Below are 23,165 nucleotides of genomic sequence, written 5' to 3'. Positions count from 1 at the left end.
GGGGGATCAGGTAAATGCTCCGATGTGACAACAAAAATACTCCGACCCCCCCCCAGGCGATAAATAATGACCGGTCCCCTATTGTTTTGAATGTTTCGCAAGTCAGCTTGAATATTATTTTCCTTGGGCGCCTTCTCTTCTATATCATCCAACTCAATTTCTAACCTGTTCCCACTCTCGAATAAAGTGCTAGTATTTTGTGTATAGTTCTGCTCTTGCTCCATTTTCTCCAATCTCGAGGCTTGATCCTGTAAATTCTGGCTTTTTAGCCCCAAGAATCTGTAACCCTTATCTTCCCATAAATCCGCCATTACCTCAATACAACTTCCTCCTGGTAGCATTTTGTGGAGGGTCTACAGACGATATCAGATCCTTCGCTTTTCTCTAGCATTCCAGGAGATTACTATTCATGTACTCTGTCTGTTTCACTTTAGCCTTTTCCTCAACATATCTTGCACTGTTCCTTTTTAACTCGTGAATTACGCGCATGCGCAAGAGCGAGTTGTAGATACAATGTGGGGAATGGCACTCGCTTGCTCGCTTGCTCGATTGGTCGATTCCTGTAAACTTTTTTTCGATTTTAGGCTTTTGAGTGCATTTGATAGTTTTTGGCGAGCAATAAACAAACGAAATGGCGACCTTTGTTGCTAAGAATAGTGGTGGGGTGAAAAAGAAGCCAATGATAATCTTAAAAGAGTTTTTTTTTTTTTCCATTTTAGTTTCAACAAGCGGCGCCAGCGACTGGTAGGCATGCAAGGATTCACACTGAAATAACAGAACAACCTTCGTTTTTCATAAAATTGTAATTTACAATCCTTGAACTTGAAAACAATCTGAAGATTCATTGAAAATATCACTTACTGCGAAGCGCTCGGAGTTTACAGATGTTCAAAAGATTTTTCTGTTATGGCATGAGATTGAGGACAAAATTGATCATTACCTTTCGTCGCGTGTGTTTTTCCTGTGTGAAGCAACAAAAGATGCCGGCGACTGATGAAATTACAAGTTGACACGAAAATCAAATAACGCCTAAACAAACAATTTTAGCTACCGATTTTCTGTGAATTTTTAAAGAACAATTTTCTTTTAAGTTTCGAGACAATTTGAAGATTCAACACACATACAACATACTAAAATGCGAAAGTCATACACCACAAAATTGATAAATAGGCCTGAAATGAAATTCTATCTTGTTATTGATTATATGTTGCCTAGCACGTGACTTAGATCTACCCAGGCGGAGATCCAAAATGATGGTGGCAGGCTTGGCCTTGATAAAGAGGGAATTGTTGATGTTTTCATTAAGACAGTATTGCCTTGATTTTATAATATTTACAATGATAGACAGTAAATTTCACTTTTCACCCACATTTACTTCCAACCTTTTCTTTTGAACCAGAAACAAAAATGATAGACGTTTAAAACACATGACATCATCCACCCTTGTCAAATGTAATAGCATGATCATTTCAATTGTAATGCCTTCTTATCCCAATGTTACTTTGTTTCTTTGCTACATTAGCGAACACTGAACTACTGCTCATACTCGAGATATGACAATCAACCACAGAATTCCCTAAACCAGATAACATTAAACATAATCTAAAAAATCATGTGTCAATTCACGAGTTTGCTCACAGAGCACTTTGATTACAACCAGCTCACTATCATTGATGTTGGTTATATGGTTTTTGGTTTCATTTGCTGTTTAACTTTCTATCCAAATTTGTAGCGATGTGTTGCAATTGTCTAATAAATGTAATAATAATAATAATTGTTATTATTATTATTTGTAACGTGCATTTTGCATGAGCATGTGATCAAATGCTTGATAAAATAAATAGAATAAAATAAATAAAAATGCTAGACAAAAATTTAAGTACTCGGCCCAGCATCAAAATGCACAAAACGACAAAATAATATAGAACAAAAATTTAAAAACTTGAAGAAAAACTGTAAAAAACTATAAAACTAAATATCAATTATGATATGCTACACTGAAGTAGTTTGTCTCCAATAGAGATCTAAATTTGATTAAGTTATTTGCATTTTTTATCGACCTAGGAAGACTATTTCAGAGTTTAGTAGCTGCACTGGCAAAAGCCCTATCTATTATTAGAGCAAAAACTATAATTTGAAGGCTGTCTTATCTCGATTGTAGAGGCACGGTGGCCTTGTGGTTAGTGTGCTTGACTCCTTGAGCCCTGGTCGGGGTCATTGTGTTATGTTCTTAGCCAAAGCACTTTACTCTTACAGTACTTCTCTTCACCCAGGTGTACAAATGGGTACCAGCATATATGCTGGGGGTAACCCTGTGATGGACTAGCATCCCATCCAGGGGGGAATAGCAATACTCCTAGCTGCTTCAAGCTAATGAAACCGGAGTTGAGCGCCAGCCCCATGGGCCACTTGGGCCTGTATAAAGGCTTTACTTTACTTATCTTGATAAGACTACGTAATTAGGAGGAAAACCATTAATAGCCTTAAAAGTGAAAGCTAAAATTTTGAAATTAATTCTCAATTTAACAGGCAACCAGTGCAAGAACGTAAAACTGGTGTTATATGACAGAATCTAGGAACAATGCAAACTGACCTGGCTGCTGTATTGTGAATTCTTTGTAGCTTATTTAAATGAATATCAGGCACTCTAAAAAAAAGGCTATTACAACTGTCTATTCTTTCATTACTAATGCATGAACCAATATTTCTGCAGATTCTCTAGAGAGATATTTCTTAATGCACCTTAAATTATCTTAAAAAAATAATATGCTGCATTACATGTCTTATTAATATATGTAGTGAGACTCATGTATATATCAAACCATGTTCCTAAGTTCTCTGCAACATCTGTTGGAGTTACTAACATTATTAGTTGTTAGATGGTCAACTTTGACTTTTGCCAACTGCTGCTCCAATTATCAAAAATTCCGTTTTATCATCATTTAACTTTTTTCTTCATCCAGCATCCAATTACGTATGGCTTTCACACATAGTTCCTTAGCAGTAATAATATTGTGCTGACCCACATCTGAATTCAGTTTGAATGATAGATACAGTTGGGTATCATCAGCATATGCATAGACATCTGGAAGATGACCACAAAGCACCTGAAATAGCTCACTTGTGTAGATTGTAAATAGAAGTAATCCTAGACAGGAACCTTGTGGGATGCCATATGGTAATGACAGGCTTTCAGAGACACCCTCTTAATTGCACACTTTAACAACATAATATTAAATAACAACATAATATTAAATAACAACATAATATTAAATAACAACATAATATTAAATAACAACATAATATTAAATAACAACATAATATTAAATAACAACATAATATTAAATAACAACATAATATTAAATAACAACATAATATTAAATAACAACATAATATTAAATAACAACATAATATTAAATAACAACATAATATTAAATAACAACATAATATTAAATAACAACATAATATTAAATAACAACATAATATTAAATAACAACATAATATTAAATAACAACATAATATTAAATAACAACATAATATTAAATAACAACATAATATTAAATAACAACATAATATTAAATAACAACATAATATTAAATAACAACATAATATTAAATAACAACATAATATTAAATAAAACTAATCTCAATTGCATTTTCATATTTTTCCTTTGACATAAAACTAGGAAACTGGCTACATATCATTCTGTGACAGGACAACATCTGTCATTACTGATGGACTAAAGAATGAAGACCACAATGAAATATCCGATTTCACCAATGAACTCAGTCTACATCAGTATTGCATAACATGTCTAGTGAATGAAAGGTACAGATTAATACAATGTTCTGAAAGCTGACTACACTTTAGACAAATTCTGAACATGAATCAACTAAGGATTCAAGTAAAGACTTGACAATTGGATTGAGATAAGAACATATGAACTGTATTATTCTTGAACTTAAACTCTAAGATATATTAACAAGGTCAGATGAGACATACCAAATCCTCAGTCAAATAGGTCACCAACTAACGGTTACAATGGAGTTACTTTTTGTGGCCAAGAGGTCCTGAGCTTGTAAGTGCAGGTCTTGACACTCTGAACTACTGAATTAAACTAACTGTACTTCTTGTATAAGGAATTGAACAATAGCTGGAAATTCTAAAGATTTTGAAGCTAGGTGTGATAGTGTGACATAAAGGAAATTTATGATGCAAGTCCTGTGTGTGGGATGATTTGATTATCAATAGGAAGTAGTTTCTGCAGATGAAACTCTAAATCTCTGACAAAAATATTGCGATGTGCATTTTGTGAGCCTGGTCACACTATGATATGAGTTTTTAGTACTGTAGTTCTCATGATTTTCACAATAATCATTATATAAATTAATATTTTTCTGACAAATGCTTTTCTGCTTTGCACTGCAATATTAGGAGCTTGTCAGCTAACTTTGATAATTTGCAACATATGCCGTTTGAGTTATATTTGCCTTACTCAATGATGGGTCTCACTGAAATTAAGCTTAAGGCTGACCAAAGTTTTTTACCCAATATTGAAATGCCAAGTTATTTATTCACTTTTGAGGCCAGTCTTTCAAATGCTGGAGGAGTTGGTTTTATATTAAGGAGGATCATTTATTTACAACCAGACCTGATCTTACAATATCAACAAATGACTTTGAGGCAGTATGGGTAGAAATACAAAATGGATCTCAACGTTACTGTGGTGAGATTTACTGGCATCCACACGGTAATATCCAAAACTTTATGGATTTTCTTAACTCTGCTATTGAAAAGATTGTTAGAGAGAATAAATTCTGCATCATCTTAGGAGATTTTAATATTGACCTTCTTAAACTGGATTCTCACCCAGATACAGAAGATTAACCTACTTGAATTACTGACCACTCACAAACTCTTAACTGACAACATTTTCTATAATTCTTTGGAACACCTCACCTTAAGTGGGAATGTTGTTTATGATCTTACTGATCACCTACCTAATTTCCTCATTAAAAAATTCACTTCTTAACTTATCAATCTAAAGAGCTACAAAAGAGATTATTCCACTCTTAATGAATCTGCTCTAATCCAAGATATTCAGTCAGTTGATTGCAAAGGTGTTTTATGTGTTAATCCTGATCCTAATGTAATGTTTGACTCCTTTTACACTAGAATCTCTGGCATAATTCATGTTCATATCCCTCTCATACAACTCTCTAAATGTCTATTAAGAATGAAATCTAAGCCATGGATAACCACCTCTGTATTGGTCTCAATCAATGTAAAAAATAAAGTTTTTAAGAAGTACATTTCTATTAAATCTGTTTATTACCACGCCAAATTCAAACTTTACAGAAATAGAATTAATCACTTATTAAAATTAAGTATAAACAATTATTATAAAATTATTACCATGTAAACATATCTGATTCTAAGAGTCTGGAATGGGATAAGACAAATTGTTAATCTTAAATCCAGATCTACCTCTACCCTCACTAAATTACTTGTTTAGGAAGTTGAATCAAATGATCCTAAGTCAGTGAATGATGCTTTTAAAAATTTCTTTGCTAATATTGGAAATAATTGGACAGAGAATATTCCTTGTGTAAATAAATCCCCCCTTCAGTATCTCACAGCCCCATCCCAAGGTAGTTTCTTTCTACTTCCAACAAAAACAGTTGAAATTGAAAATGAAATCATTGGGCTAAATGCCAATAAGTCTACTGGGCCTCACAGCATACCAGTTGCTATTTTAAAAGCTACCAAACATATATCTGCACCTCTAGAAATTATATTCAATACTTCTTTTTCTACTGGAATTGTCCCTGATTTATTTGCAATAGCTAAATTTACCCGTTTTTAAAAAGGGCATGCAAACAAGTTTACATAATTATAGTCCCATTTCTATTCTTTCAATATTCAACAAGCTGTTAGAAAAGTTAATGCATAAAAGAATGTTAGAATCTTTGGAGAAGAAAAAAGTAATTTATTGCAAGCAGTCTGGTTTCTGTGTGAAACACTCCATGGATCATGCTATCCTAAGCATCATTGACTTGATTCAACATGCAATTGACTGCCAGGAATTTTCTTATGGTATATGTTTGGATTTCAGTAAAGCCTTTTACACTGTAAATCATAATATCTTGATTGAAAAACTAGATTTATCATGGCATTTGTGGTGTAAGCAAAGATTGGTTCATCTCTTATCTTACCAAAAAAAAATCAATTTGTTTCCTTGGGGCAAACCAAGTCTGAACCTCAACCTGTCTCTTGTGGTGTTTCTTAAGGCTCAGTTCTCGGCGCACTATTATTTCTTTTACATGTCAATGATTTTACAAACTGCTCTGAAATCCTAGATTTTCATTTATTTGCAGATGATGCCAATCTATTTTATAGACACAAAAATCTTTAAGTCCTTGAATCCAAAGTAAACAATGAACTAGTAAATATTCATACTTGGTTGAGTGCTGACAAACTTTCACTTACTATTGATAAGTCGAACTTTGTCATTTTCCACCCTTCACAAAGAAAGTTACCCTTTCATGTCACACTCTATTTAAATGGCATTAACCTAAACCAAGGCTACTCAATAAAATATCTAGGTATTATAAGAGATTCTCATTTATCTTGGAAAAGTCAAGTAAGTTCTATTGCTAAAAGGATTAAGCGAAATATTGGGATTCTTTCTTGGTATTCTGGTTAAACTATATTATGCTTTGATATATCCCGTCTTAACTGATGGTTTAATTTTTTGGGGAACACCTATTCTTCAACTATCCAGCCTTTGTTCATTTTACAAAAGAGAGCAATATGAGTGATGACTTTCTCTTGATTTCATGAGCGTTCTAGTCCAATTTTTTAAATGCTTAAATATTGTTAAAGTGCCAGACCTTATCTTTCTTAGTATCGCAGTCTCTATGTATAAATTTCACAATAGACGTCTACCGTCTGTGTTTAAAACTTTCTTCACACAAGTCAATAAAAGACAATAGGGTCCTTTCGACATTCTTGGACGCGTGTTCCTGAGAACTAGAAACCAACATGTGAACGAGGCTTAGAGGACAAAATGGATGCCAGCTCTGGTGCGGTCGTCACTAGTTTCCATCTGTGAAACTGACGTGACGTCATATGATCTCCGGCGAGAATCTTCGGCACAGTGATCGGGTTCCCATTCGTAAAAACAAATATGGCGGACACTAAAGCTTGAGGCGATTACCATGAGTATGGAGATTGAGGAGATGGTGTGAACGGTGAATGGTGAGTATATAATCTTTAATCATAATAACAATTGTAAAGAACAATCTTCGTATTATTTTGTTCATTTAGGAATTTGCAAGGAAATGCTCTTGTAATGTTATTCACATTTCTGAAGAAACGTCGTTTTGGTCGATGGAGAGATGAGCCATCCATCAAAATGACATAAGACTAGATGAAGGTGAAAGTTTGGTCGAGAGTTAGCGGTAAATGTACTAAGGTCTGTCTGCCTGAAGTGCTGGTAGGCATGCTATAAGAAATTACCATCCTTGTTTTTATAAATTTACCATAAAAATTTCTTTACTGAATTTTCTTTTTTAGAGAATGCAAGATTAAACTTTTTTTTTCCTAAAATGCAAATAAGGTCATAGCCTGTTAATGGAAACATGAGCTTACTAGTTACGGTACATGTAAATACAGACCAAACTAATATTGTTAGGTACACTTTTTTATGTTGACACATTTATAGAACTAAGCTTCAAGTAAGCTTATTAAAATGTAAAAACTGAAACAGTAGATATTAACCATACAATATCATTTAAGTCATACAGTTGAAAAACAACTAAACTATTTGCCACCATGCAAGTTGGTAACAATGATTAGCCCTCAAAACAGCATAATACTCAACAAGTATAATTAAAGCAAATGCTTTACCAAACTTATTTTTTTGCATAACACATGTGGTGGCAAGCATAACAGATGTGGTGAAATTTAAAGTTAAAAATAACTTTAAAAATTTTCTACAACAACTGTTTTTTTTCAAATTATTTTGTCTGTTGACTTTTTTAAACAAATTTCAGTTGGAACACTTGTAAATAGATTACTCGCACAATTATTTAAACTGAAGTTTGGTATCCTTTTTTTAAAAAAAAATTGTATCACAATATTTTAAACCATTTTTGGATTACTTCAAAATTGTGTGGTTCCAAAAATAGATACCCATCTCTAGAAGATCACTATAAGTTGCAGCCACTGACTGTTTAACCAATATTTTTTTGGGAAACTATGGCGCTAAACTGAGATTTCTTAAAAGGGACTTTAACCTAAAAAAGCCCCTTCTGTTGGGTGTGAGGGAGATATGAAAATTTTCTGTAACACAGTTATGACAATGACCTTCACAAAAAAGTTCTGTGATGAAATTGCAAATGAGAGGAATGGTTTCAAGTGACAAACTTAAAATATCTGATGTCTAAGACTTGCAGATTTTTTGCTAGACACATGTTGGTCACTCAGTTCCTTTAATATTTTGTAGCTTCTCTGCATTTGCCACACTTCCACTTTCTACCGCTGTTAATAGCCCACTCTGGTATGTTGACACAAGAAGTATGATACCATGCTCTGCATCTGCAGCTGCACTGAACACATTCCTCTTTATCATATGGCATTCTACATAGACAGTAGATAGCAACAGATGATTTGTTGCAGCTGATATGAAAAGGAACTCTCCTTGTTGTTTTCGGAAATGGCACCATTGCTCTATTCTCCAGGCAGCGGACATAATGTTGCCGCATAGATTTTTGTTCATACTTTTGATTAACAGGGTCTAAACCATGGCAGAGGTCAGTTGCAAAGGCCAGAGCAAATAGGCCACAATCATTGATACCTACTTGTCTCTGGACCTTTTCATTTATAAGGGTGATTTGATCCCCAGGAAACATCAACATGCGACAAGCATGTTTGATTGCTATTGAACTGGGTTTAAGGTAAAGGCTGTCAAAGATCCTTACAGTGCCACTAGCTGGTCTTGTTGCTATTGTACTGAGGCACACCCAGTGTGACCCAGTATTTACAATCTGAACAAAGTCAGATCTAGCAGGCACAACATGTGACCCAGTGATTGTTGTATCATTTAGGCCATCTAGAAATGGAAATTCTTTCTTTAGGAGAAGCTGCCCTGCATGGATTTCTGAATCTGTTAGCCAGTTGGTTTTGTTGAGAATACTACTTTTGCTTGCGTGATAAAGAATTAGTTTAGATTCAGGATCATCAGGATTGCAATTTTCTAATTTCACCCACAATGGAGGATCAGGAGAATCATCATTGACAATAATTACAGGTGATTTACAGGAAGGGATAACTGGATCACAGGGACTGTTGCAGTTGTGCTCATCTGTGTTTTCTTTAGCTGATTCACCAGATTCATTCAGGAGAGTGTGCTTCTGTGGAGCTGACTGTGGTTTTGAATTTTCTGTGGGTGCAGGAGTGGGAGCATCATTTATGCCATTGGAAGAGGATGTTTTGCTATTCAGTGTCGGCACATTCTGGGGTGGTTGTCCCCAGTCTCGTCGTTGTTTCTTAGCTGGTGTGGAATATTTGAGGCCTGATTTGTTGTTTCTTTTCAGATTTTTTACAGGTGATTTACTGGAAGGGATGACTGGATCACAAGGACTGTTGCAGTTGTGCTCATCTGTGTTTTCTTTAGCTGATTCACCAGATTCATTCAGGAGAGTGTGCTTCTGTGGAGCTGACTGTGGTTTTGAATTTTCTGTGGGTGCAGGAGTGGGAGCATCATTTATGCCATTGGAAGAGGATGTTTTGCTATTCAGTGTCGGCACATTCTGGGGTGGTTGTCCCCAGTCTCGTCGTTGTTTCTTAGCTGGTGTGGAATATTTGAGGCCTGATTTGTTGTTTCTTTTCAGACTTTTTTTGGTTTGGGTTTTGTCAGAGGTACTAGAGGCACCATTCACAGGGACATTCACTTTGTAGTGCCTTTGCATCATAGATGCAAATGCCCCAACTCTGTTTTTGTACCGGTTTTTCTTGGGCCGCACAGGTAGTGGGAGGTAATGCCCAGCAGATGATTTACCATTTGACTTAACCTGTTTGTTGAGCAATGTCTGTGGAAAGTTTTCCTTTTCATCAATTGTTTGGCAAATTGTCGTTCATCGCCGAGTACGATCACCCAGCATGTCACGTCACTTTCACGGATGGAAGATTACGATCGAATATGCCATCTTTCAATCTGACGTTGATTCACCATTCGGTGATACACACTGGTATACGCACTAAAATATAAACAGTTGCTCTCAGCTTTATTAAAAGTAACTCAGAGTTTTATTTGATGTACAAGGCAAAACATAAAGATCTGCAAAAGGTTAAGAGAGAAACATCCGCCATATTTGTTTTTTCTAAAGGAAACCCGAAACCCGAACCACTGAACCGAAGATTCCCGTCCGAGATCATATGACGTCACGTCAGTTTCACGGATGGAAATTAGTGACGACCCTCTGGTGCGGGCATCCTCAGCACTAAACCAGTTCCTTGGTTAAAAGAATATTTATAACAAAGAGGCATTCAAAGCTCGGGAAAGCGCAAGAATGAACTAGTAGAACTTTGTGTAAAAAGTGAGGAGATAAAAGTCCCGAAAATCTCAGAAGAAGAAGAGCCAGTCGATCCAGCAATTTCAATGAAAGAGCAACTGAAAACTAACAATGAAGGGTACTTGGCCAATCCGTTGAACAAAGAAAATCAGGCTTTTTGTAAATGGACCCACAATTTTTCGGAATTACCAGACTTTAGATTTCCTGATCTTTTTAATTATCTAGTGGGAAAGGATCCCGGGTATAACGCCGAAAGCCTAAAAAGTTACAACTCTCTTCTGGGATACAAGTTGTACTTCGATGGACACGTAGAAGACCTTTGTTACCATCCGCCACAATCTAGTGCCAGCAGTTACAGTTATTTTCTGTTTGCTGTAAAGTCAACTGAAAGGTCCAAGGCTGAAGATGGGTCAGCAACATATAAGGGTTTTTTTTATTTTAAAGAAGGATGGAAGTGTGCATTCAGCCTACTGCCCATGCAAAGGAGGGTATGTATTTTCATTTACTCTTACTATAAGGTAATTAGCCTTAAGATGTACAATGAGCCAGAGCCATTTGAAATATATACGAGCTAAAAGTCTAAAATGAGAGATGTATGTTTACCTGTTATGATCAGCTGATGAATTGTTGGACTATTTTTAATGTTAATGTAAACAACATACAGATATGCTATATATGAAATACATTAATTAAAAAAACCCAGCTAACTAAATGAATAAATAAAAAATGAAACTTGTGTGATAATATATCACTACTAACTTTCAAAGAAAAAAAAATTAAGCTATTGACTACATTTCAGTGTACCAAATGTTTCACTCTGCTATAAGATTAATATACAGAAAAACAAGCAGATGACTGAAAATCACTTGCTTTTTTGATCATTTTATTTGTGTGAGGACAATGTTTAATAAATATCAATCATCTTGGTCTCTATTTGATAGGGCAGATGGAGGTTGTCGCCACATAGCTGCAGCACTATTTGATCTGGAAGCAAGCGTACGATTCAATGATCTCCAGTCATGTACATCAAGACAATGCATGTGGAAAAAGAAAGGAAAGAGAAATGAGGGCAGTTTGCCTATTCAGGAGCTACAAACAAATAGTGGTGGCTATGGTGTGACAGTAAAAGACTCTGCAAGGCCAAGAGATTTTAATCCACTTTGTATTCCTTATGACCCAGCTGAATTAGAACAACAGTTCAAAGCTGGGTTGCTGGAAACATTCCCAGGTTCTTCAGCTCTCCCTTTCTTACATTCAGTTGAAGAACCAGGGCAAACAGAGGAAGAAATCAGGGCTTTGATAAGTGATGATTTAAATGTCAGTAAACAAGAAAGTGTTCAAAGTGTTGATGTTTATTCAATGAGTGATTACGCTAAAGTGTTTGTTTCTGTTAATATTGAAAAAGTGACACCTACAGTCTCTACAGAACTTGCAACTGAGTTCCTTGAGTCTATTTCATTTAATGAAGAGCGAGCAGAAATGATCACCAAAAAGACTGTCAATCAATCCCAGTCCCAATTTTGGTTTGATCAAAGGGCAGGAAGAATTACAGCTTCCTCATTTTACACCGTGTGCCACCTCAGAGAGAGCACAGACAAGAGAAACACTTTGAAGCATCTTATGAATTACTGTTCCAATTGCTGAAGGTGCAATGCCAAAACAGTTAACATGGGGTCATGAAAAGGAAAAGAAAGCACTTGATCTCTACATTAAAAAACAAAAGAGAAACCATGAGAAGTTGTCAATAAAAAATAGTGGACCAATAGTAAACACACTATGGCCCTTCTTGGGAGCCAGTCCTAATGGTGTCAGGATTTGTGAGTGCTGTCAGAAGAAGTTAATTGAAATTAAGAGCGTGTATGCAAAAAGAAATCTCCCTCCACAGGTTGCAGCTGAGGAAAAGCTCGTGTTTGTTGGTGACAAATATATACTAAAAAAAGAAACAAAATGGAACTATCAAATTCAGGGTCTGATGGGAATAACAGGGATTCATTGCTGTGATCTAGTTATTTATACCTTCAAAGGAATATTGATTGTCAATGTCAAGTTTGACAGTGAGTTGTGGAACGAAATGCTTGAGAAGCTGAGAAACTTTTTCTTAAAGTACATAGTTCAGGAACTCTTTCACCATGACATACTTAAATCATTATAAGGGACTATCATTGGTGGTGAATGCTGATGCTCAATGCTGGATAATTCCTCAGTGTGTCTAAAGAAGATTTTTGATATGTGTTATTAACCATTAACATAAACTGACTGGTAATTGTTCAAAGTTACAAACTTATTGTGCTTCTCAGCTCACAAGGCAGCAGTAGTTATTTAGCCAGGGGTGGTAGCAAATTGCACAGAGCAGCACACACACTAAAAATGTTGTCAGCAATGGGCAGCATTGGAACAAGAAAGTTCCCTTGTAGAAGAAGTCCTTAAGTCGTCCAATGGCACGTTCTACATGGATCCGAACACTGGCAATGGCACGGGTAGATTTTACTGCCTTCTTAGACAGTTGCTTTGCTGAGTAAAAAAAGAGATTTCAAATTAAGTAAATGCCAACTTGAGAAGCTACTGATAGAGAAGTACTTGCTGTTTTTCAGTCAAAGCTGTTTATGTTAAATATCAAAGCACCTAGAAAAGAGATCACATATGATGGGAACTGCAGCCTTTATAAACATATTTGTGAGATTGAGTTAAAGTAATGGTTACATGTATCTCCCTGATGAGCAGCTTGCCTTAACCATTAATAAAAATACTGATAAGAATTTGTACCTGTTAAGTAACTTCAACTTCATTGTTACTACCAATTAGATATAGGTATGTTGCTATATCAGATTTTTTACCAGCCTAAGGAGACCATCTGTTTGCTTTTTCCATACCTTCTCTCATTCCTTCCCTCTGAAACTCCCTTTATCTAACTAAACCACTAAACTTTAAAGGGTGAGTTACCTTTGCAAAGTGGTGGGATATTAAGTGCTACTTTCTTTCTTGTAAGCAGATCCCTGATGTTGAAGCCTTTGTCTGCCATAACACAATCCCCCTCTTCAAGTTTGTCCAATAGACCACTTTTTCCAGTAATATATCTATCGCTGACATTTCCAGTCCATAGTTTAAAACAAAGGTGAAATAACCTGTAGGTGAGATTCCCAATAGTGCTTTCATTGTGTTGTGCAGTTTATAGTTACTCCAGGTGGCCCTCTGGGCACTAGGGGATGTTGGCTTTTGTAAAATTATCTCAGTACAGTCTATTATTATTCTTGTGCTAGGAAACTTACAAAAAGACCGTGGTAAAGTTTTCTTAATGTCTTCCTTACAAGGCCATTTAAGGAGAATGTCACGAAAAACTGTAGACAGAAAACAAACCCAAGTTGTAAAGACTTTGCTAACTGTTCCCTCTGATACTCCAAATATATCTGAAAGATGTCTGCTTAAAAGCCCAAGTCTGAGTCTCACCAAAGTTAAGATGAACTCTTCCATAATGATCAATAATCTTTGCTTTCCAGGCTTTTTTTTGCTTGAATCTTTTTGATACGTAACTTCCTTCTCTTTGTTTTTGTCCCAGTACTTAAGTTTTTCTGCAAAGGGCTTTAACAAATTAAATATCATTGTTAAGCAAGCGAGGCTAGGTATCCCTGTGTAAAATTTGACTGACTTGTCATCTTTTAAAACATCATCCACAAATAGCTCTCTTTTCAGCTGCTTGCTGTTTGTCAACTTTGCCTTAAGATTTACGTTTTCCTCCTTCAAAGTATTAATTTCACTGTTTAAAACCTGTAAATCTTCAAAAGGAAAGTCTGTTTGAGTTCCCTTGTCATTGTTTAGAAGACGCTGACAATAATTGTGATCCAAAAGAACTGCCTCGTTGCTTGTTGCGACCCAGGTATCTTTGCCTTCCTTTGTAACCGTCCTACTCTTTTTAGGTTTAGGACATTGCTCATGAGATGTTCGTTTCTTCCTATCATCCAGTCTTTTTTCACAAGAAGAAACAGGACCGTCGTTTGTTGAGGGATTAAAATACTTAGGCAATTCACCTGGAATAATTTCTTTTCTCCCGCCAAGGGAATTTTTGATGGAGGAAGCCTCGAAATGTGCACTGCAAATCCGAGGGTTTTTTTGACCTCGGAATTCGGGATCATTTCATCGACAAAAGTTCTTCCAAAGCCTTCTAGAATTCTGTTCGGAAGGGAAGCAGAAAAGGGAAAGATCCGGACGATTCCTAGAACTGTTCAAGCAGTTCGCTACAGAACAAAAATTCACCATAACTTTGGAAAAATAATGGTAACTTACACATTACATACAGTGCACCGGTTTCTGTTTTTAATTTTCCCCGCGCGCGGTCCTCTTAGCCTCGTTTGCATGTTCATTTCTAATTCTCAGGAAGGCGCGTCCAATGATATCGAAAGGACCCTATTATAATGCAAGAAGTGCCTTAAATATGGTCTATATTTTACCCAAAGTAAGAACAAATTATGAAATATTTAACATAAGATTTAAGGGCCCCAAAGTATGGAACTTTAAAAACCTTCTCTATTTCAAACTTCAAGGAATCAGTAAAAAGTAATTTTGTCAAGGATTATTAGTTAGGGTTGTTTTGTTTCCCAAATTACCTGTAAATTAGTCTTTTGTTAAATTCTAGCACCCTCTCAAGAGTTTCTTATATTAATGTTTTGTATTCATATATAGACTTCCTTCATGGCATAGAGATAGTGTTTTTCCTCTTCTCCCTTTTTTTCTTTCTTCTTTTTATGTGTACATTTGTGCTTCAGTTTTCTTGCTGACCTGTAATTTAATTTTATTTAATGCTGATGTCAACTGGCTGCCTGGCTTTACCCCCATAGTTATTCCAGGCAGCCAGTACTCTAATTTTTACTTTTAATATTTTCATTGTTGTAATCTATTTTTGAGCAAGAGTGAGTACATTAAAGATTGATTAATTGACTGATGCTAACAATGTTAACGTTTCTGAAGTCTTTTGGTTGGCAAGAAGCATGATAAGTGCTAGCCAAAGCAGCAAAGTTTTAAGAAGACTAATTCATTCTAAAAGAATGAGGTCACTTCCTTACCCTAACTGGCAAGTGGAAGCACAGGCCGGGTTTGCACCTGGAAAACAGCAGCAAACCAAGGGCAAAGGAGAAAGAAAGCTTTGGAATTTGCTGTTTTGAAATGTGCTGAGGAGCAAGTGGGACTGACAGTAATCACAAATGGAATGTAATCAGTAGATGAAAATGGTAATGAAGAGGCAATAAGACAATCTGTTAAAGAGTGCCTTTCCAACAAGTTTCCATTGATTGGATCAAATGATTTCGAGTTTGTGAAAGTACAGTAAGGCAAAAGGAAATTTCCATTATGGGACTAGACCCAGGTACTGAGCATAGTTTTGCAATGGTAAAAAGATGGTAGGCCAAGGTCTTCTGTATGTTAGAATTAAACCAGGATTTGAATTTGTGTATGGAGAGGACCATGATGGTGATCATGGCTTGGAAACTTCCCTATTGGAAAAAGCAGAGGAAAATAATAATCATACCATTAGTATCAGTCCTGCACGGTCTGTAGTCAATACGATGTAGACTGAGGTCTCGGGTATGCTAAAAGCCGGAAGGTGTGCTGCTGCTTTGGATGTTGGAAAAAACCTTTTGGTCCTAGGTGAATTTGGTGACATGACACGATCAACCATATCATGGTCCTTAGGGACCTTGTTGTCCCAAATTCTTATAGCTTTCTCACCCCTTTGAAGCTGAGCTGGCCTCAGAAACATCTTTGATGCTCTTGAATGTAGCCAGGCATTGGATGGTTGACTTGGGGATACCTGGAGATTGTTAAAAAGCAGAACTTGTTGCTTGACAGTGTCAGAGGGTATGGTGGTTGGATAAAGAGTTTCATCTACTGGAGTTGTTTATGCTTTGATTGGAAGAGGAGAGCAAAGATCCTTGACATTTGACCAACCAGCTTGCTCCAATGGCCCATCCACAGCCAACTTAGTCTGTTTCTCTTCAATCTGACTTTGGAGGAAGGCTATATGTTTGTGGTTTGCTTACTACTAGCTTGGCCAACTCCTGCTCAAAGTCTGGTGGTCTTCATCATCATTGTCAGCAATTGTGGCATTCTGCCGGTTTTGGTGTGCAGGTGGGGAACTGATCTCCCTCCTAGACAGTACTTGCTGGGCAATCACCAGCCATGCTCGGTAAAGTGGGTTCCACAGCCTGCTCATTTAGCCACTCTCTTCTCCAATTGTGAATTATTTGACATAATAAAATGATGAAACTCAAAAATAAAACTTTCTTAGAAGCTGGAAATAAACTTGTTGCTTGCTTGATTGCTAACGACACATGCACAGATACCTGAGCAGTAATATTCAAAAGTAATTTTTAATTAAAACATGTTAGTGTGGTGCATCGCTATCAACTGTAGCAAAGTCTTTGATTTGTATGCTGAACAAATTGCTAAATTTAAAGGAAAAGGACTAATACATAACCTGCCTGTACCCAGTCCAGACCTCTCAGTTATTGATGTTCTACACCACATTAACACTTGCAAAGAAATGTCCAGTGACTCCCTTATTTTACTGAAGTTTTGGTTTAATCACACGGAAGATATTTCAATAATTGAGACTTCAAACAATTTTTGTGGCATTGTAGACAGGAAAGGTATCTCCCAAATGCTGTCAAACCCTTGATCTCAATCTTTGTGGTTGTAAAAGAATCCGGTACTTCAAGAGGCTGAGCAACCGGTTCAGGGAAGTATTCTGACTCTGACAGTGTGCAATCTTGCAGTGTCATTCCCAAAGCCAAATTGTCAGACTTGTATTCTTTTATAACTCTTAGGTTGTGACATGTGTAGGTCTCACCTTCCTGGACGTCATTAATGAAATCTATAGTGTTAGTTTTATTGTTCCTGATGGGTCAGTGAGATAACAGCGTCCTTCGGCTTCACAGCATTGCTTGTGGTCACTGTTTTAGTGGCACCCATATGAGTGACTTTGGCCTTCACAGTGATCAGTTGCTGAAAGTGTACTCCTGATAGTGATGCGATGTTGTTTTTCTGTGGTATTGGTTTTGGAGGAAATGAAACTTTAGGGGAGGGAGGAAACTTTAATGGGGAGACATTATGAATGAAGCCACTTATTTCTGTAGGATTGTTCATTTTGCACCTGTTGAGAGAGAGGGTTGGATAATAATAAAAATATTTGAATGGAAAGTTTTTTTGCATGATTATTTAAGGTAGTGTACAAACAGTACTTTTTATAAGTAACAGGGGAAAGTTTCACATAATTTGTTGCAAATGATTGAAATAAAACAACACTTGCCTTTATGAGTTGTCTTGCTAAGCAGAAAAATTAATCGTCTACAGTGTTACCATCCAAAATTGGACAATAACCCTAGGCTCAAATAACACAACAAAGTGACCTCTGTGTGTGTATGTGTTTTTACTTTATGTTTGAATTAATGTACAGACCGCTTTTTGATCAGAAAAATATGTTTCTAAAATGTGTGATCGACTTTATTTTAAGGTAAATTAGTGTAAATATGGTCTATGGTGGTTCTGTTGTCAGAGTATAACATGATACTAATTGCCTTTAACTGTGATCTCTAATAAATATATTATAAAGAAGAATTTTCTCTTTTTCGTTTCACCAGTTTACATTAAATTCATCAATGAAAACATTAAAATCTGAACAATGAAGGGTAAGAAGTTCCATCAATGATGCACATATCTGCCTGATTGGCACTCTTGGTGACCAATAACACAACCCTCGGCGTTCTCGCAGAGTCTGAAATTGGTGTGAAAAAGCTTGTATGGACTCAAATTACTTCATCATCATCATATTTTTATTTGCCTTATTTACACAATACAAAAAAAATTATTTACAGCGGTTATAGCTAGAAGGCGAGGAGAGCCACCTCACTTACATTAATAAATAAAGTAAAGAAAAAGTGCTGTGAATGTGCGGCTAGGCCAATTCAAGGATTATTTAAGTAAAAACTCTCGCATTTTCGTCTTAAAACTAAGAAGGTTTGACGAACGAGTGGCTGAAACAGGAAGAGAGTTCCAAATTTTAGGACCTTGGTAAAGAATTGTAAATTGCTTGAGATTTGTGCAGCACAAATGCGTTCGACAATTACTAGCTGTTCTGGTACCATAGTTGTGAATTTGGCTATTCGTTACAAAAAGATTGAGAAGCAAAGGAGGCAATAAGTTATTTCTGTAATAAAACATGAATTTGATGATTTCAAGAGTATTGACTCGGAAAATATCTAAAATTCCTAGTTTGGAGAATAAAGGAGCGGAATGGGCTCGATAGTCTGAGTTGGTGATAGCCCGCACAGCTCGCTTTTGCAAGTAATAAATTCTATTTAAGTTAGATACGTATGTGGACGACCAGGCACAGTTACAATAGACGATATAAGGATAAATTAAGGTGTAGTACAAAGTGAGCTTGGTTGTAGAGGATAGGAAAAAGCGAGACCTGAATATAATACCTATTGATTTAGTGATTTGTTTACATACATAGTTGATATGGTGTTTCCAAGTGAGATGATCATCAATATAGACCCCAAGAAATTTAGTTATCTTATATTGTTGTATGGGTTTACCTCCAAAGGAGAGAGAAATGCTGGAGTTAAATTTCTTCTGTCTGGGTTTTATAAATTACGTTGTTAGTTTTCCTTATATTAACTGAGAGCTTATTGCATTTTAGCCGGACATCAATATTTTGGAGTTCATCATTAGGTGCGGATTCTAAGCAATTTGGGTTTGAGTGAGAATAAAAGATACTGGTGTCATCAGCGAAAAGCAGAGGGTCTGTTAATTCAGAGGCATTAGGGAGGTCATTTATGTATAGAATGAACAATAGAGGGCCTAAAATCGAACCGTGAGGGACACCACACTTGATAGTTTGCATAGGAGAGCAAGCTTGATTGAATTGGGCAAATTGCTGGCGGCAAGAAAAGTAGCTTTTGAACCACTGCAGAGCCACGTCACGGATACCATAATGCTCCAATTTTGCAAACAAGATATGATGGTCGAGAGTGTCAAATGCTTTGGAAAGATCTAGGAAAACACCCATCGTTGTTTCATGTTGGTCGATTGCAGAAGCTATTTTATTTACCAAATGAATTAGTGCGTGCGATGTCGAGTGATTTTTCCGAAATCCAAACTGACAGCGGTAAAGTATATTGTGTTTTTCGGCAAATTCTACCAAGCGATTGTACATGACTTTTTCAAAAAATTTGGAAAAATTAGACAACAAAGAAATAGGTCTGTAGTTTACAAAAAAGTTAGGATCCTCTGCTTTGAAGATGGGAATAGTTTTAGCGATTTTAAGTTTGTCCGGGAAAATGCCTTTTAGCAGAGATAGATTGATAATATCTGCCAATGGAGCAGAAATAAGGTGAAATGAATATTTAATGACATGCATTGGGATACTGTCATAGCCAGGAGCTTTCTTTGAAGCGAACATGTCACAAGTGTTTTCCAGTTCACTTGTTGTGGTGGGCTTTAAGTCTATGGAGGGACGGATCTTATCGCCAAGATAAGAACGAAAAGAAGGATTCACCTTGGGTATAGATTTAGCTAGGTTTGGACCAATGTTTGTAAAGTATTTACAGAATCTGTCAGCGATCTCCATTGGATCCGTTAATGTTCTGCCTTCAGATTTGTATGATGTGGGAAGAGATGACCTACTTTTACGTTTGTTAATGACTTCATTTAACAATTTCCAAGTTGTTTTACGGTCATTTCTGGCATTCTCAATTTTGGAGTCGTAGTATTTACGTTTGGCAATGCGAATAAGATGGGTGCGTTTGTTTTTGTAGGCTTTATACTTCGTCTCAGAAGATGTGGAAGATGAAGTGACAAACTTTTTGTAGAGTGTGTTCTTCTTGTTAACGGATTTCAGAAGTCCACGGCTAAGCCATGGAGAAAAGAACTTGTTTACCTGCTTACCTTTGAGAACCTTTAAAGGGAAACAGGTGTTATAGATTCTGGAGTATCCTTCAATAAAATCATTATAGGCTTCATTGGGATCTTCCATGTGGCGAAATAAGGACCATTTTGCGTTTGAAAGGTTCTCGTTGAATTTATGAAAATTATCGTCATTGAATGTGCGCATCGCAATTTTTCTTTCTGTGCTGCGCGTTAGAGTTGCGTTGTCAAAATATGCAAAAACTGTTAAGTGGTCAGATAAATCATTTAGAATAATGCCGCTAAAAACACAAGGGGCAAGGTTGTTGGTGAATATGTTGTCAATTAGCGTCGCAGGGTATGAGGTGAGGCGTGTTGGATTGGAGATGAGAGGAAGAAAGGCGTGTGAAAATAAGCTGTCAATAAATTCCTGTGTTGGAACATGATGATTGTATTGGAGAAGGTCTAGGTTAAAGTCTCCCATCACATAACAATGTTTATTGCCTTTAGAAATTAGTGAGAGAATATTGTTGAATTTGTCAATAAACATAGCAGCATTTTGATTTGGTGGTCTGTACACGCAACCAACAATAATATTTTTTCTGTGGGGAACAATAATTTCCAAGAAAAGTGACTCAATTACATCTGGATCTGAAAGTTTGCATTCTTTGAGAAGTTTGTATTCAAGGCTGTTTTGTAAATAAATTCCAACTCCGTTGCCTGTTTTTGATTTACAATGGTTGGAGACAAAATTATATCCCCTGATATTTACGTGCTCAGCAGCGCAATCAGTTAGCCAAGTTTCTGACACACCAATCACAGAGAACGGCATATTCAGATTTCTCAGCAATAAATTAAGTTGATCGAAATTTCTCATTAAGCTTCCAGTGTTGAAATGTATAATAGACAAGTTTGTTTTGTCGCCAAAAAAAATTACTCTATTGTTCAGATCTTCCTCAACCATGTAGCCACTATTGGGCAGGCGAGTGATAAAGTTAGAGTCGGGATTCAGATGACTAGAAAGTGGATTAAATGATTCGGGCTTTTCAACAGGATTAAATAATAATGTTTCAAGACGGTCGGCATCGTAACTCAAGGGACCATGAGAAAATTCATAAACTGCTAAATTAAAGGAACTATCATCCAAGTGATTAAAAGGAAGGAAAGATTGCAAGGGTGTGTTGTCAGCCATCAGAAGAAGCAAATTAAATTACAGACTAAGTTACAAATTCAGAGTACTTAGCTTAAAGGTAAGCTCTCTTGCCGAGCAAACCTTTCAAGTTTGTCAAGGCTTTTGAACTGGATAGGGCGGGAGTCTTCCGTTTGCCGTAGATAGATGGTGAAGTTCTTACACCAACAAAACCTGAAGCCATTACGAGTTTTAAATTTTTCATATCCGCCAGGAGTTGTTGAACCTGCGGAGTTAGATGATCAAAAAGCTTCACGTTCTCTAGTGTGCAATCGGCAGGTAAACCAATTGAAGAAGCTGTAACCTTGCATGCATCTTTCTGCACGTTCATGACCTTCTCTTTAGCAATCCTTCTTGTGAACTTGCAAACAACTGGTCTCAGGCTGGAAGTGGTGTTTCTGGTGGGAATACGATGGGCAATATCGATATCTTGAATAGAAATTTCAACTCCTGCAGCTTGAGAGAGGCTAAGACATAGTGTAGTTGTGTCGGAGGCTGACTCACTTGCTTTTATTTCAGGGAGGCCGAGGATCTTTACATTGTATTGATAGCTGTAGCGCTGAATCAACTCGATGGATTTCCCAATCTCTTCCACTCGTTTAGACAGGACATTCAGGCGCGCCCAGAGCCTTTGTAAACTTTTATCCACTTCCTGGCGAAGGTCATCGTAAGACTTGCCATAAAATTGGAGGGTGTTCAAAGTCTCGTCCTGTGATATCGCCGGTCGACTTGCTTCGCTGCCATTGTTGGAGACATTAGCATTGTTGACGCTAAGTTTGAGGGAATTCTGAAAGTCGTCAAAATTTTTCTTTAGAGCAGCAATTTCTGATTTGAGGCTTTCATTTTCTTTTTTAAGCGAGTTAACATTCGTATTTGGCATAGTTAGGGGGAAAAAAATTGCATTAACGCGGAGCGATCAGATATTCGTCCGCACACTTCGCTCACACACGCACAATCTTAAAAAAAAAACACAAGTTAGTTGTTAAACACAAGTTGGCAGTATAAGTTTCATTTATTTTTTAGACCACTCCATGTGCATTGTTAGGTTGAATTTTCGAAAATGCACCCAATTTGTTGGCCAGCTATTCTAGAAGTTTGCAGAAACCACAACATTTTTTTATATTTCCATGGTCCTCTACCCTATTTTAGTCAGTGCGGATAAGAATGTCCTGGGAAAGAAGTTGGAATTTTGCACTGAGCCAAGATAAAAAGTTGTAGGTTGTTAAGTATTTATATATTCGTGCTATTGTTTAGGTTCTTGTTGGATTTTGCTTGGAAATGTAAGATTGCTATAGAAATTGAAATGTTCTTGGATAAGTGTGTGACAATTTTCTTTTTGTTTATATTCCAAAAACAAACAATAGCTTCTATTCCGAAAATTTTGCTTTTAATTTCTTTACCGCAGAGCAAGAAACAAAATGTCAAATGGCAAGAATTGAACTTGGTCATCTGCCTTTCGGCTTTTAGAACAGTAATGTGAAAAGATCTGTTTATTGTAATTAAAAGAC

The 23,165-nt window shown here is 36.5% G+C and overlaps 1 pseudogene; it reads right to left on the bottom strand.

The window, feature by feature from the left end:
* Window positions 1-12,256: 12,256 nt before the first annotated feature.
* LOC136277594 (uncharacterized) lies at window positions 12,257-17,344 on the bottom strand (annotated as a pseudogene).
* Window positions 17,345-23,165: the final 5,821 nt, after the last annotated feature.

Source organism: Pocillopora verrucosa, chromosome 13 (genome assembly GCF_036669915.1).
Source record: "Pocillopora verrucosa isolate sample1 chromosome 13, ASM3666991v2, whole genome shotgun sequence".
Taxonomy (NCBI): Eukaryota; Metazoa; Cnidaria; class Anthozoa; order Scleractinia; family Pocilloporidae; genus Pocillopora; species Pocillopora verrucosa.
The sequence above is the reverse complement of the archived record's forward strand: the minus strand, read 5'-3'. Positions and strand labels throughout refer to the sequence as shown.